Genomic DNA, 13,988 nt, shown 5'->3' with positions numbered 1-13,988 from the left:
TTTCTTTGAGTTCATCTCAAAGAAATTCGAGCCACGGGACATCAGTTCTGAGGTGGCGTCCTCGGCCTCTGATGGTTTATGGAATGGGATTTCTCTCCTCTGAGCCTTGGTTCAGATGCAGTATGTGCTGTGGATGAAATGTCTTGGTGGCACACTACCTGTGCATCACAGCAGCCACAGACGCCGCTCTGCGTGGTGCACGGTGAGCCACGCCGTCTGTCCCATGGGCCTGAGCTGGAGCAGTTGTGGGCTACCGCTGTACCCTACTGGGACCATCGGAGGCGCTGCTGCTCTTTGAAAACGCTGCCTCCGTGGCAAGAGACTCAAAAAATCCTGGCCACGGTTGCTGTGAAGCAAGCCTGGGCTTCTGGGTGCTGGGGCCCACGGGCGTTCGCTGCTGGGGAGGGCGGGAGAGGGTGCTGACAGATGTCTTCTCAGCACCGGCAGCTGTTTTGCTATCTGAATGTGTAGGTGTCAGTCTAAGTGAACCGTAAAGACAGTGTGTGACGTGCTGGCGCGTCTTGTCGTGTGCTCCCTGAGAGGAAGGGCAGCTGTGATGGTCCAGGGTTTGGTGGGACCTGGGACGGGACAGGGGTACATGCACCAGCTGAACTGGCTGCAGCAACACGGCTTCTGAGGAGGACACGGCGCGGTTTCCCTGCCAGGGTCACCTGAAAAATGTGTTGGTAAGATTCCTGGCTGGGCTTTTAACGAATGGTAACTACGATTACATTTTAAAAAGGGGCAAAAAAATTAGATTTCTTTAGACATTCCAAAATGTAAGCTACTCTTTTTGGACCGAAGATCTTAAAGTCAGAAAGTCCTAAAAGAAGGCATTGATTTAAAAAGTTTCTATTGTTAGAGTATGTCCCCGTGTTGAGATAGGTGTTTGTTTTCTGGTGGGTTTGGAATCTGCCCGTCTCCGTCAGGGTTCCAACAGTGTCTGAACGCAGGCCTTCGCAGAAGTCGAAGGCGCTGCCTCCAGCAGGAGAGCGGGTGAGGTGGATCTGAAACAGCAGATCAAGGCTGGATGCCCACCGTGGGCCTGCCTGCTGCCCGACGTGAGAAGTACTGGTCGGTGGTTACCTTCCACCCTCGGACTCAGCAGCGCTTAACTGAGTTAACAAACTGTTCCACAGCTCATAGCTCGGAGCAGGGCGCCCGCCCGGGAGGGTAGCTCTGGCTTTAGTCTCCTTGCTGCGCTCTGCTCTGTTATATGACTGTAAGCATACATTTTTATTCTTGGGTTTTGGGCAATTGCAGGAGTTTGAAATTTTAAGTGCATTTGATGATACGCTTTTTGAAAACTGAGCTTACCTGTGGCAAGTGGGAAATGTACCATTTTACATTCTTATTCCTTTAGCACATGTGAATTCTGTGGTTTTAATTTCTAGGTGAAGTTGGGTTAGTCTGTGGAAAATGCCATCAATTACGTTTGGAAAAACTGATTGCTCCTCATATGCCTTGTTTAAAAAGGGCTAAAATGTAGTTGCAGACAGTTTCACTGCATGTGAAATGTGTATTTTTTGAAAGTTTGACTTTGCATTACAGGTGTCTGTGCTTGGTTCTTTTTTAGAACTCGGATACTGTTTCGTATTTTTAGGGGTCTTATGTTTCCTCAACTGAATTTAAACTTCTGGAAGGGTGGTACTCTTTATGTACTTAAATGCTGCATACGTACAAATGTCAGCATGATGCTTTGTACAGAGAGGATGTTTATACCTAGTCTGTTGACAGAATGGACGTGTTCTCCTGCCTGTGCTCACTGGAGGCCCTGATACTGACCAGAGGTGGTCCAGGCTAGAGCAAGGCTTATGGCAAGGGCTCCATAGGGGATTTCCTAACTGATTAGGGGAGAGGTGGCACTGCCCTCTCCTGCAGTATCTGGTGGCTTGCCATTGAATACAGGAAGGGAAATTGATGGTAGCAAAGGGGACCAGAAAAGTTCTTTCTATTCATCCTTGCCGGGTTTTCAGTAGATGCTAAACTCACTGAGTTGTAACGCGGTTTTGCTTGGGTATTGTAAAGGTGATGGTCAAACACAGAAAAGAAAGATTTCTACTGTGTGTGTGAATGAGTCAGGAGGTCAGACTGGAAAGACATTTGTCATTTTCCAGTTTCTGCTCACGTGTTGTGTTTTTTTTCTGAGATGGGAAGAGCACTGTGTGGCTGGTGTTCCACGCAGTGATCCATGTCAGCTGTGTTCTGTGCAGTGCCTGGTGTATGCTGGGCGCTGTGCTGAGTGCTGTGGGCATATTGGCTCATTGAATCTTCATAGCAATTCGCTGAGGTGGGAATATTTTTCACCCCATGTTAGCGATGAGGAAACGGAGGCCAAAAAGGAGACAGGCAAAACGCCACAGAGTCAAGCAGCAGGCCCGGGACCGGAACATAGCACTCGGCTGCTGCATGGACATCCTTAGCTCTGCTGCACTTGGCCCTCAGCTTCTGGCCGAGATGGAATAACAGTTATCAGAATTGCCCCTGTCCCTGGAGAAAATATGTGGAACGATGGTTCTTAAGACTGCGAACGTCAGGCAGTGAAGGCTTGTGGCTGAGAGGAATGAGGCAGGCCCTGGAACCACTCCTCGCCACCCCAAGGTGGCATCCAGGCCTGGGTGTTGGGTGGGTGATCCGTGATTGAGGAGATGGAGCCGTGGGCCGGAGAGAGCAAGGAGATGATGATGGCTATGTCAAGAGGGCCAGTGACGTTCACACAGTCCTGCCTCAGCCACACACAAGGCGGGAAACGTTCTCCGCCGACGGCCTGCCAGTGAGTAATGAGAGGAGCACCATGGACTCAGACACTTCAGATTTTCACAAGATCTGAGAATTTGCTCACCTAAATCTTTTTCTGTTCCATATTTTTTACCTGCTTAGTTACGACACATTTTAGCAGATTCTACTTCAGGCTGTGTGGTATTCGTGTTTTCTCAGCTTTGAAATACTCTCTCAGGTAATTGATCCATTCAGATTATTCATACACTTTAATTCTTCAGTTCCTTCAAATTCAGCATCGATTCCCTGAATGAACGACCTTAGCAGTATTGGAATTTTTGCCACATTAAGAACTAAGGAAAACTACTCAAAATAATTTGCCTTGTTTCTTAATTGACTATTGATGTAGCCCAGTAGTATGACCTTATTAAGAAATCATTCTCACTGAAAGGCTAATAATCTTTCAAAGTCTCCTTTCCTCTGGGCACATCTTTGGCTGTATAAGTAAAAACAGTGTGTACTGGTTAATGGTTTCCCTTGCTTGGCCAACAAAGTTAGTTTCCTCAAAAACTTTGGTTTCTGTTTGATTTTCATTGTTATTTTTGTGAAAGTCTGCTATAATTATATTTTAAACCTGATTTTTCTAGCTTTCCTGCAAGTTGGGAATATTGTGATGGGTGGTTAGTTTGGGATGTTGACGAACGCTGTGTGTCCAGCTACTGTGCCACTGCATGAACACTGATTTGTCGCTTTCTCATGAAGACTGACTTTACCTAGTTTGGTAAATTCTATTAATTTTAAGGAAGCGGGTGGACTACAACGGCTATTAGCAGGAGGTTTTTTTTAAAGGATGGAGGAAATGCTGCCATTATTATTACCACCATTACGGAAGGAACATAAAAGTAGGCGCTGCTTTCAGTCATTATGAGTGTGTTAGTCTGCATCTGTGCCTGCAAAAGCCGGCAGCCCCAACCTTAAAATCATGCATGCAGCAAGCCTGCCTGCAGGGTGCTGCAGAACAGTCTGCATTAGCTGGAGGTGGCTGACGGGCCCTGAGTGGTGGTATCTGAGTGGTAACAAGGCACTGACTTGGGATCAGACAGGCTTCCAGATACTGTGATATTCTAAACAAAGACGGGAGACTGCCCCGGGAGCCCAGTGGGCACCTGCAGGCAGCGTAAGGGAGAAAAACCTCCAAGGAAGATTCCTGCAGCTCAGCTGGGAGGATTCTGCAAGGCAGTAGACTTGATAAGGTCATACAAGTCAATGCTCACATAGGCATATCGAGCTGTATTTGTTCCTTTTAAGTAGCCAGGCTTGCGTGTGTGTTTAGGGGCACTCACATGGTGCCTCTTCCTCCAGCATGCTGGTTGTTCCCTGTTGTTTGATGCTTTGGATTTCTGTGTTGAGTGTGTCTGCTCTGCAAATGTGTTTCTGTTTCTGGAGTGTTTCAGAATGGACCATTTATTGGTTAAATATATGGAAAGCTGGCTGAAGGAACAGAACATTTGTTTTCAGTGAGGAAGAAATCTTTAAAACTAGCCATACAAACCCTGTTATAAATGTTTAACAATGGAACGTTTAATGTTTAACACATAATGTTTAAAGTAGAAGACATTTTAATTTAGAAATCCTCTTGGAATGCCAACTTAAATTACGACCATCAGTGTACATATGGAAAAGAATGAGAGTGAATGTACAGAATTGGAATTTTGTCTGTTTTGTAGAGATTCTGTAACGTATCAGGTATGAGTCTCTCACTTCATGATTCAAATGCATGTAGCTGAAATATAAAAAGTGACAAAAACATGCCTTTGAATAGTGAGCCATTATCTTCCTTGAAATAGTGATTCATTCACTAAAAAGCCCACCTGCAATTTTGGCAAACACATTTGTTGTATTAGTCCTCAAGTTAGCTCAATTTTCCAGACAGGGAAATCATTACTGTTTAAAGTTTGTCCTGATGATGTTGGTGAATGGGGAAAATCCTTTGACGTAGCTCCTCTGTGTTTTAAACATCAGACGCAGCCTACCCAACCCTCTGTAACTGGGACCTTACCTGTCGGGATCATTTGGAGAACCTTGGGAAAGCAAAAGAAAAAGCCTTTGGAGTAGCAAACGATATAGCTGATTTCATGCAGTAAAACTTGCACATTTTTCTTTAAAATGCACCCTTGGGAATGTCAGCTTGCTGATTATTTTAGAATCACTATAGTCTGCTGACAGCCATCATGGGCAGGCACACAGCCCGGCTGGTGCAGGAGGCTCTCAGAGTAGAGCCACGCCGCCAACACCACAGGAGGGGCTAGAGCCATCACGCTCTCGTCTTGTGCAGACATTGTAACTCAGAGAGTTAGAAGGAACATGCCAGGCTCTGAGTTCCAAATTAAGAGTCCTTTGTTAGCCAGTGTCCTGGAAAGCCAGGACAACTGGAAGTGGAGGTATCCAGGTCATAGATAGATTCAAAAACTTCCTGATTGACAGTTGGTTGAAAGAGTTAAGTTCTTGTCCAAAGAGAGTAATGTAAGACGAGGGGTTGTGGAGACCAAGGCTTTGTCCTGTGGAGGGAAGCCTCCAGGTAGCTTCAGAGAGAATAGATTGTCAATGTTTCCTATCAGACTTAGGGTCTAAGTTCTCCCTAATTCCAGAAGGGAGGTGAATCATGAGGCAAGTCTGACCCCTGCCCCATCACGGCCTGAACTGGTTTTTCAGGTTAGCTTTGGAATGCCCTTGCCAAGAGGAGGGGCTGTTCAGATGGCCACTGGGTTTAGAATTTTAATGTTTTTACAACCAGAAGATGATGTTTTTTTCTGTGGATAGCCAGTGTGGTAATTAATATTTTATTAGCAGATTAATTTGGAAGTCAGTGTTTTCAAGTATGTTAATTATTAAGTTATTGGCAAACAGAGAAAGCTTACTTTGAAACCAGCCTGAGAATTAGAGGCCTATCCAAGAAAACAGTGGACTTAGGAAAACTGATTCAGGTGTTTACTGCCCTGAGTTTCAGGCATTTGAGAAGTGTGTGTGCTGATACATTAAGTGACTCAAGAACTTAAATCTTGATAGACTCTTAACAGTGAGACTTTATTTATTTTTTATTTTTAGAGACAGGGTTTCATCATGTTGGCCAGGTTGGTCCCAAACTGCTGACCTCAGGTGATCCGCCCACCTCGGCCTCACAAAGTGCTGGGATTACAGGCGTGAGCCACCGCGACGGCCCTAACAGTGAGATGTTTTTTAATAGCAGTGTTTATCTGTCTCCAGTGTTGTGGGGCTTTTGTCTTCCCACTGCCGAACACTTTAGTTTGTGTTCACCCGGCTTGTTCGAACCTCCCCGCTGTGTGGCTCCCCCCATCCTGTCCACCTGGATCATGGGTGGCGTGTTTTCCTCCCCTGCGGATTTTATCCCAAGGATTGTGCTCTGCCATATATGGAGTGGATGATCAGTTGACACTTGCTTTATCTGACTTGTATGTAGCTCCCAGTTTCTAAAATTATCATTGTTTTAGATTCCCTATGAAACTGGGAGTCAGGACTTGGGTGCACTGACAGGGCAGGAGGGAGAGATGAGAATGGGAGGGATGGGTCTGTCAAGGGGAGGGAACACCTCCCTGAATTTCTGTCTGTTTTAGATTAGAGATGAATGGCTGGGTGGGTGGGTGTCTGGACCTTGCTGTGCTGAACCATGAGTAGTGGCCCCAGCAGCTGCCTCCTGTCAGGCAGCAGCCACAGAGCTGGGGTGCCGCCTCCGGGCTGGGCTGTGAGGGCTCGAGTCAAGGTGCCAGGGTCTGCACCGCTGCTTTGTGACCAGAGCTGCGCACAGGGGCACGTGGGAGAATGGTCGGTGCGTCTTACCTGGGAGAAGCTGAGCTCAGCTGGGCCAGAGCCTCTGGGGAGGTAGGAAGGCAGAGGCCTGGAATTCCTGCTTTCCCCAGACAGCAAGAAAGCCCGGCATCACACGTGCACTGAGATGCCGCCAGCAGCCATATATAGTTGATTTTAACATGAGGAAAGGTGCAGATTAACCCTGCTCTGTGGGGAGCTTTGAGGATTCCAGGTTTGGGCCCCAGGCTTTTAAACATGTTCCTTCCTGAACAGAAACAAAAGATCCCTGTGGCTGATGCCAACTGCATTGGGTAGGACACGCTGAGCTCATGTGGGGTTGCCCTGGCCCTTCTCTGGTGCTCCCCTCATGGACACCATGCATTCCAGGCCAAGGCTTGTCCTGGGCAGACCCTCGTCATGGGGTCTGTGGTCCTGAATCAAGGGACTAAGTGCTGCTTTCATTATTAAAATGATTCACCTTAGATGCGCAGCTGCCTCCAAATATCTCATGAGCATGAGATAGAGCCAGTGCCGCCGCCCCAAGCTCCTTATAATTCTAGTGGAAAGGAGAAATTTTGCTTTTAATGTGCTCGTGTGACTCAGATGCAAATATACAATTCCCATTAAACTTTGAAGATATTGAGAACCTCTGAGATTCCTTGGAAACCACTCCTTGGCCCACGGCCCAACTCTCCTGCGGGGAAGAGTTGGCGGTTCACAGGGTCTGGGGTCTTGCTGTGTTCTCCAGGATTCCTTCCGCTTCATCATTAGATAGCCCAGCTCTTCAGCTGGCGGAGTGGATTCACTGACATTTCCATTATTTTGTTCCTCTGTTGCCTCAGTTAACTTACAATCATCAATATTTACCAGAAATAAATGATTGATGGCGAGATGGGAATTATTGGCGATTCCCTGATGTGGTCGCCCTGTATCGATAAGTGTCTTATGTCATGTCTGATTTCCGAGATGGTGGGCCGTACTTCTCAGGAACACACTTTAGGGTTAGATTCCTGTGGAAGAGAAGCTGCTTGTGCCCAAGACACCATGGCGGTCCCTGTGCTGGCATGGCAGGACTGCTGTGCTGCTGGGCCCGGCTGGACGTGCTCCTGCCCCCCTGCACCGGGCATCCGCCTCCACACTCACCCCACATCTGCATCGAGCCTGCCTGCCTTTGTTCCCCCAGCTCGAGGTCATACAACTGCACCTTCCTTTATACATTTCTGAATAGAGATGATTAGATCTGGAAGTTGAATCTCGAAGTCTCTGAGATGTATACAGGTAAATTTATTGACGCAAATGACTCCAGTCCTCCCATCCCGTTTCAGGGTTAGGAAGCAGGGGGGGTTGGAGATAGCTGTGTGACCTCAGGAAGTTTATCTCAGAACCCGTTTCTTTCTCTAGAAAAGTAAATCATTCCCACCTCACCAGGCTTGACACGTGCTGGGTACTCAGCCGCTGTCTAGTCTTTATTATAGTTAGTATTGGGGGAACAGCGTGGCTAGTAAGAAAATGTGCTATCTTTACAAGAACGTCATATAAGGAAAACGTGAAACCAGGACACTGCCCTAATCTGAAGATGCTGGGTTCTTACTCTTCTCCTTAAGCATTTTAATTTAATTCTCGAGTGTGTCAGCCCGGTCATGTGACGGGTGCTGTGTGCGTGACGCCAGCTCTGTTATCATGGAAAGGGGAGCCCGAGGTTGCCATCCCTCCAGCCCTTAGGGGTTTCTCCCCTCACGAAACATCTTCTGTCCCCCCATCCTTTTCTTTTCCTTCTCCTTCCCCTTCCCCTCCCCTTCCCCTTCCTGTCCTCTTCCTCTTCCCCTCCCCTTCCCCTCCCCCTCCCCTTCTCCCTCTCCGTTTCCCTCCCTCCCTCCTCTCTCTCTCCCTACCCCCCTCACTCATTCTACAACAGAGGCCCAGACTTTGACAAATCCCAGCTGGGCTATTTAATGCTTATTTCCCTCTGGCTGGGAAACCAGAGGGAAAGGGTCCCAGTTACTACAGAAATACAGAGAATTGAAATAGAGTGTGAGCTACTTTCGCATCTTGTCTTTTATTTTAATCTGAATATAAAAGGCAACTGTCAAAACAAAATCAGTGCTAATTACACCACACAGCTCTGAGTCTGCCTTGTTGGGCTCTGTGGGTTCCCGCACCTCGGCCTTCCCCATTAACGTCTGGACAAAGGAGCATTCAGTTATGAGTCCTCTGATGAATGTTCCAGAGTCAAGTTTAATAAAAATCTTCACATTTATCCGCGGCCAAGTTTGATTTAATGACAGGTATTGCAGGTCTCCGGTGGGACTCAGCCTCTGTTTTAGAAGCAGCTGTGCCATCTGAGGTGCAAGTCCGTGGGGGCTGGCAGAGAGCCTGGTCCATGGAGCACAGGGCAGACCTGACCCAGTCCTGGCAGTGGTGGGGGGCTCGCAGTTCTAGAATGTGCATAAGTAAAAGGCCTCGTGCCTTTTGAGAAGCTGGGGCTTCCCCTCAGTACTGCGGTGTGCTGCTTGTGATGGCGCAGATGCAGAATGGTGAGGGAGACACCTAAAAACCAGGCGCCAAAAGACAGCCCCTGGTGCTTTCACGCCTGTACACGCCTGTGTGTACACCTCCCCTTGTATTTTGCAGATTGCTTTTTTTTAAGCTTTATATTGTGAGCTTCTAACTACTTTGTGAAGAAAAGCGAGTCCTGGCAGCCTTTCTGGCTCTGAGAAGCGCAGTGTTGCAGTGGCACAGATGAGGTAGCCCAGGTGAGGCCAGCAGTTCCCATCGTGGCCTGGGAACCCGTGCACATCCAAAAATGCGTGGTTGGTGTGTGAAAAGTGACCCCAAAACCTACTGGCTTAAGGCAGCATTCACGCACAGCTATACAGTTTCTACAGGTTGCAATTCAGGGCAGCCCTGCTGGGTGGTTCTGGCTCAGTCTCCTGGGTCACAGGGAAGATGCCGGCCAGGGCTGCACCATCTGTAGGCTCAGTTCTGCTAGAAGTTCTGTTCCAGGATGCTGCGCTCCTGTGTCTGCAGGCTGAGGCCTGGTCTACCACACAGGGCCCCTCCCTGGGGCTGCCAAGGCCTGTCCCTGCCCCAGGGCCGCTCCTTTGCCCAGAAACATGGGAGCATGGGTCTTATGTCGGTGTCAAGGTGGCTGGTCTCCTCGTCATGTCCCCTGGGTCACGCTGACAGCCCTGAGCTCTGTGGGAGGGAGCACGCAGCTGTGTGAGCCCTGGGAGGGCAGTCGTGGGGCCACGCGGGAGCTAGCTCCTGTGCCATGTGAGAAGTTTGGGACATTGTCTTAAAGCTGAGGAAAATGGCAGAATCTGGCTGTGAGATGGAGGGAGAGGCGAGCATGCATGTGGGTCTGACAGACCGTGAAGGTTGGGACAGGGGGCTGTGAAGGACTCAGGTGCACAGGTCACTTCTGGGGTCAGGCTCTAAAGCATGTTCCTGTCTGTAACTCGTCAAGGCATGCATTTGTTTAGTGTGGTCTTCTGTATCTCCTTTGATGTTTCAAGGAAAAGGTTGTTTGAATGTGGTGGGTGTTGGGGGTGAGTGTGGGGCTGTTGATCCCAGCGGAATGTGCTGCTGTCCTCAAGTGGACGTGTGGACAGGATGGGGGGCCCGGCCCCAGCGGGCAGGGGGGAATACTGGAGGGAGAGGTGTTTGTTTCGTGGTTTGTTTGGTGGAGATGGTGACACATTGGAGCGACAGGGTCTTTGAGGGAAGGGCTGTGTCCAGTCTGAGGGGGTTGAGTTTGCCGAGCAACCTCCAATACGTCCTGGTAGAGACAGACAGCAGCTGCTGGGGTGTGTGGATCCCCCGTCTTGGGAAGGTGTGGATGGCCGCTTGAGGAGATACCCTGAGGTGCCGGAGGCCTTGGTGTGCGCGGCGGGGCCCAGGACGAAGCCTGGAATTCGACTGTGGAAGGGGGGGTGGGTGCTGTAAGGGAAAGGCTGCTGTGACCTGGACTCTGACGGGATTTCCATAAGAATTTGAGTGAGGTGTGTGTTGGGAGCAGGGTTAGGAGCGAAGGCCTTTCCCCTACTGAGCGGCTGCTCCTGCTGGGCGTGGCAGCAGTGGGGGTCGTGCAGGAAGGGTGTTCTGTGGCTTGAATGTGTGTTCAGAGCAGTGTCCTGCATGGGCTTGCAGCAGAGGTAGTCCTTCCTTGACAGCCTCTTTTCAGAGTTTGTAGTAACTATGCTGGAGGGTTGCCAAGGCTCTGCCTTTATATCCTCTGATGAATGGGTCTGAGGTGGGTCCCAGGAGTCTGCCACCCTCCAGGCCAGGAGGTTCCCTGAGAAATGTGGCTCCACAGGATCACCCAAGTCTCCTAAATACGAGTCACCTGGCTTCTCTTCGCTTTCATGCCTCCCCGCGCCCACCCCGCACCCCCCCGTGGGCCAGTCTTGTCAGCCACAGCGATACCTGCATGCTGGGGTTACAAGGAAATTAGGGGTGTGCCTGGTCACCCAGGGAGATTGGGTGTCTGAGGATGCTCTGTCATAGTATCCAGTGTGTCCTTACTCTTTTCACTTTGAATCATGTTCAGTTATTAGGTTTTCTGATGCACAATGATATCCTTATTATGAAAAATTGGTCATCAGGGAAGCAAACAAGTATGAAAAAATCATGCTGCTCAAAAACCTAAACTATAAAACAGCAAAGAGCCCATGAACCCTTCTCATGGGACTGTGAGGAGAGACCTCAGTAATGACTTGAAACAAAAATTAGCAGATAATGAAATACTGAAGAAAAGGTAAACTAAATTTTGGGTCTCATATGGGTGAAGAGATCATGGTTTACATGGTTTACACTTATTTTTGTTGGATTTTGAATTAGTTGCAATAAACTTTTTAATGCAAAAAATAATTGGGGTAAATATATGAAGTCTAATCTGTTTGCGATATTTCTGTACTGTTAAACTCCATATATAAAAGTGAAGCCCAGACTGTCTGTCTTTAATGAAGAGACAGAAGTGGTCATCTCCTACAGGCCAGTCTGGCCTCCGAGCTTCTGGTCAACCTCCCAGTCTTGGGCCGCCTCATCACCTGTGCTTCCTGCGAGGCTGTGACTCCGTGCCCAGGTTTCTGGAGCACCTGGAATAGCTTTCCTGGTGGCCCCTGGTTCATCCTGGCACTTGGAAGCACAGGCTTTGTATGAGACTCACTCCCCCAAGCTGGTAACTTAGTGATTGGCCCCCAAGGCTGAATTTCTTGCAAGGGGCGCAGAGAGTCCGTGCCGGGTGTCCTGGCCCTGGAGCCAGCTCTGGGCCTGTGTGACGGCCTGGCCTCTGCCGCTCTCTGGGAACGGGGCAGTGGGGAGGAGAAGGGACCAGAGTCCTGCCCTTTCTGTCTCAAGAACACAGGAACACATCACACCATTCGCAGCTCAGGGTTTGTGAAGCATTTCAGTTACTTTATAATTTATAACCTCCCTTGGCAATGATGTATTTTATATAAGCAGCACATAGAAGGTGGTAATTGAATACCCTATCAAGCAAGATCTAAACAGTAAGGAGCAGATACCACTGTAGAAAAGGTTACTTTCTCAAGGAAACATTTACCCACTGCAGATGGAAATGAACCGTTGCTTCCTCCCTGGCTCTTTCTAATGAGGCTGTGAAATTCCTTCCTATTCACCACTGTTACAATTGCAAGTGTGTATGTTTTCTTTTATGATGTATATGTCTTGAAGGCATGGACTAAATCCTAATTCCACAGTGTTCGATACATGTACTTAAGAGACAGTTGTTTGAATGAATGGATCAATGGAAAATTGAAGTGGTGACTTTAAACTTTTAATTCATTACACCAAACTTCAAGTGTTGGCACGCAAAATTGTATGGTCATTTGGATAAACTGGGCTTCTGTTGCAGGGTGCTTAGAGATTGTGGGAGTGCAGCAAATGGCTCTGTGGCTCTAGACTCGCGAAAGGCTTGAGGGGCTTAGCGGCAGCACCCACATTGTTGAAAACTCAATTCTGCACATCCATTCGAGTGACTGTCACTGGCATGCAAAGTCCTGCTTCCTGGCTGATTTCTGCTTAGGAGCTCCTCTTGAATGCTCCACATGAACATGTGTTCAGCTGGCACTGCTGGTTGCCACAGCAAGCCAAGGGTAGGGACGAGGGAGAAGCAGGGCAAGACCCGGCTCTCCTTGGGCCGCAGCGGCTGGCCCTTCCTGGGAGGTCAGGGAAAGAGTGGCGTGCAAGGTCCCCTGGCGTGAGCTGCTTGCTGAAACATGGATTCCAGGTCCTGTTGGGAGGCAAAATACAAATTATTATGGATATGATCAATAACATAGCAAACATAGGCTTCTTCCCTAGGATGGCTGACCCCGTCGCTCTTCTGCTTAGCAAAGGCTCGGCCTTCCAGGCCTCCACAATGGCCATTTCCTGAGCTCTATCCACTGTGTGGAGACAGCTAAGCCGGGGCAGACATGGGGTGTTTGTCACTTTTTGAAAGCTACATTTAAGGAATAAGTAGACTAAATAGAACTACTTATTTTTGAATATTTAATACACTTAGTCTATCAGAATACTTAATGTATTAGAATAATAAGAACATTCCCTCTCTGTCCAAAGCAGAAGTATAAACTGCCTTTTACTTGGCAGGGACTTTACTCTATTTCTAAAAAGTCAGCAAGTACTATTCCCAAAATAGACCCATCTGTTCCTTTGCATAGACCCTATTAAAATTGTAGCAAAATTTCTGCTGTATCTTGATGTGACAGATTATTGAAAATTTTTTGCTGCTGGAACGTCACCATGCTTTCTCCCTTTAAACATCAAATAAAGTATGGATAGTAAATCTCAAATGAGTTGCCGTTCTTGGTCTTGGTGGAGCTGCCACTGACAGCCTCCGTCAGTTACAACGGAGTGTGTCTCCCTAGCAACTGGGCTTAGATTGCAGACTGAACCGGGTTCAGCTAGGATTCAGCTTCTGAAGCTGTAGCGCAAGTCACCGCTCTTGGAAGGCACTTGAGAAGCCCTCCTTTTGATGCCCATGAGTGGCTGTTACCAGATTGCAGCGTCTGCAGCAGCCTCTTGGACGATACTGGCAGGGGTGGCCTGGGCATGACACTGTGGCAGGAGCCTGCAGTGTCTGAACAAAATGGGCCGTGACATTGAGCAGCCTAGAAGAGTCCATAGCTGCATTTCAAAGGTGCAGTGGCCCGAGGTGCACCCCAGAGCCTGGCACTGAGGAACCCGAAGTTGACCTGTCATTACTCCATCAAGAGATCTGGCTGAATTCTGTACCTGCATGGGCAAAAGATGGCTGTGTTTGTGCTTGGCCCCTTCCCAGGTTAGGGCTGGGGAGGTTTTCTGCACAGCTAATGGGAGCTTGACTCTGTTCACACTATGGGCTGAGCCATTCATCCTTCTCTGAGGCCAGGGAAAATGGGCAGGCCTGGCTCCCCTGGAAGAGGCCCCTGAGGAGTTGAAGC

Source organism: Cebus imitator, unplaced genomic scaffold (genome assembly GCF_001604975.1).
Source record: "Cebus imitator isolate Cc_AM_T3 unplaced genomic scaffold, Cebus_imitator-1.0 Scaffold732, whole genome shotgun sequence".
NCBI lineage: Eukaryota > Metazoa > Chordata > Mammalia > Primates > Cebidae > Cebus > Cebus imitator.
This window is presented reverse-complemented; position numbering follows the sequence as displayed.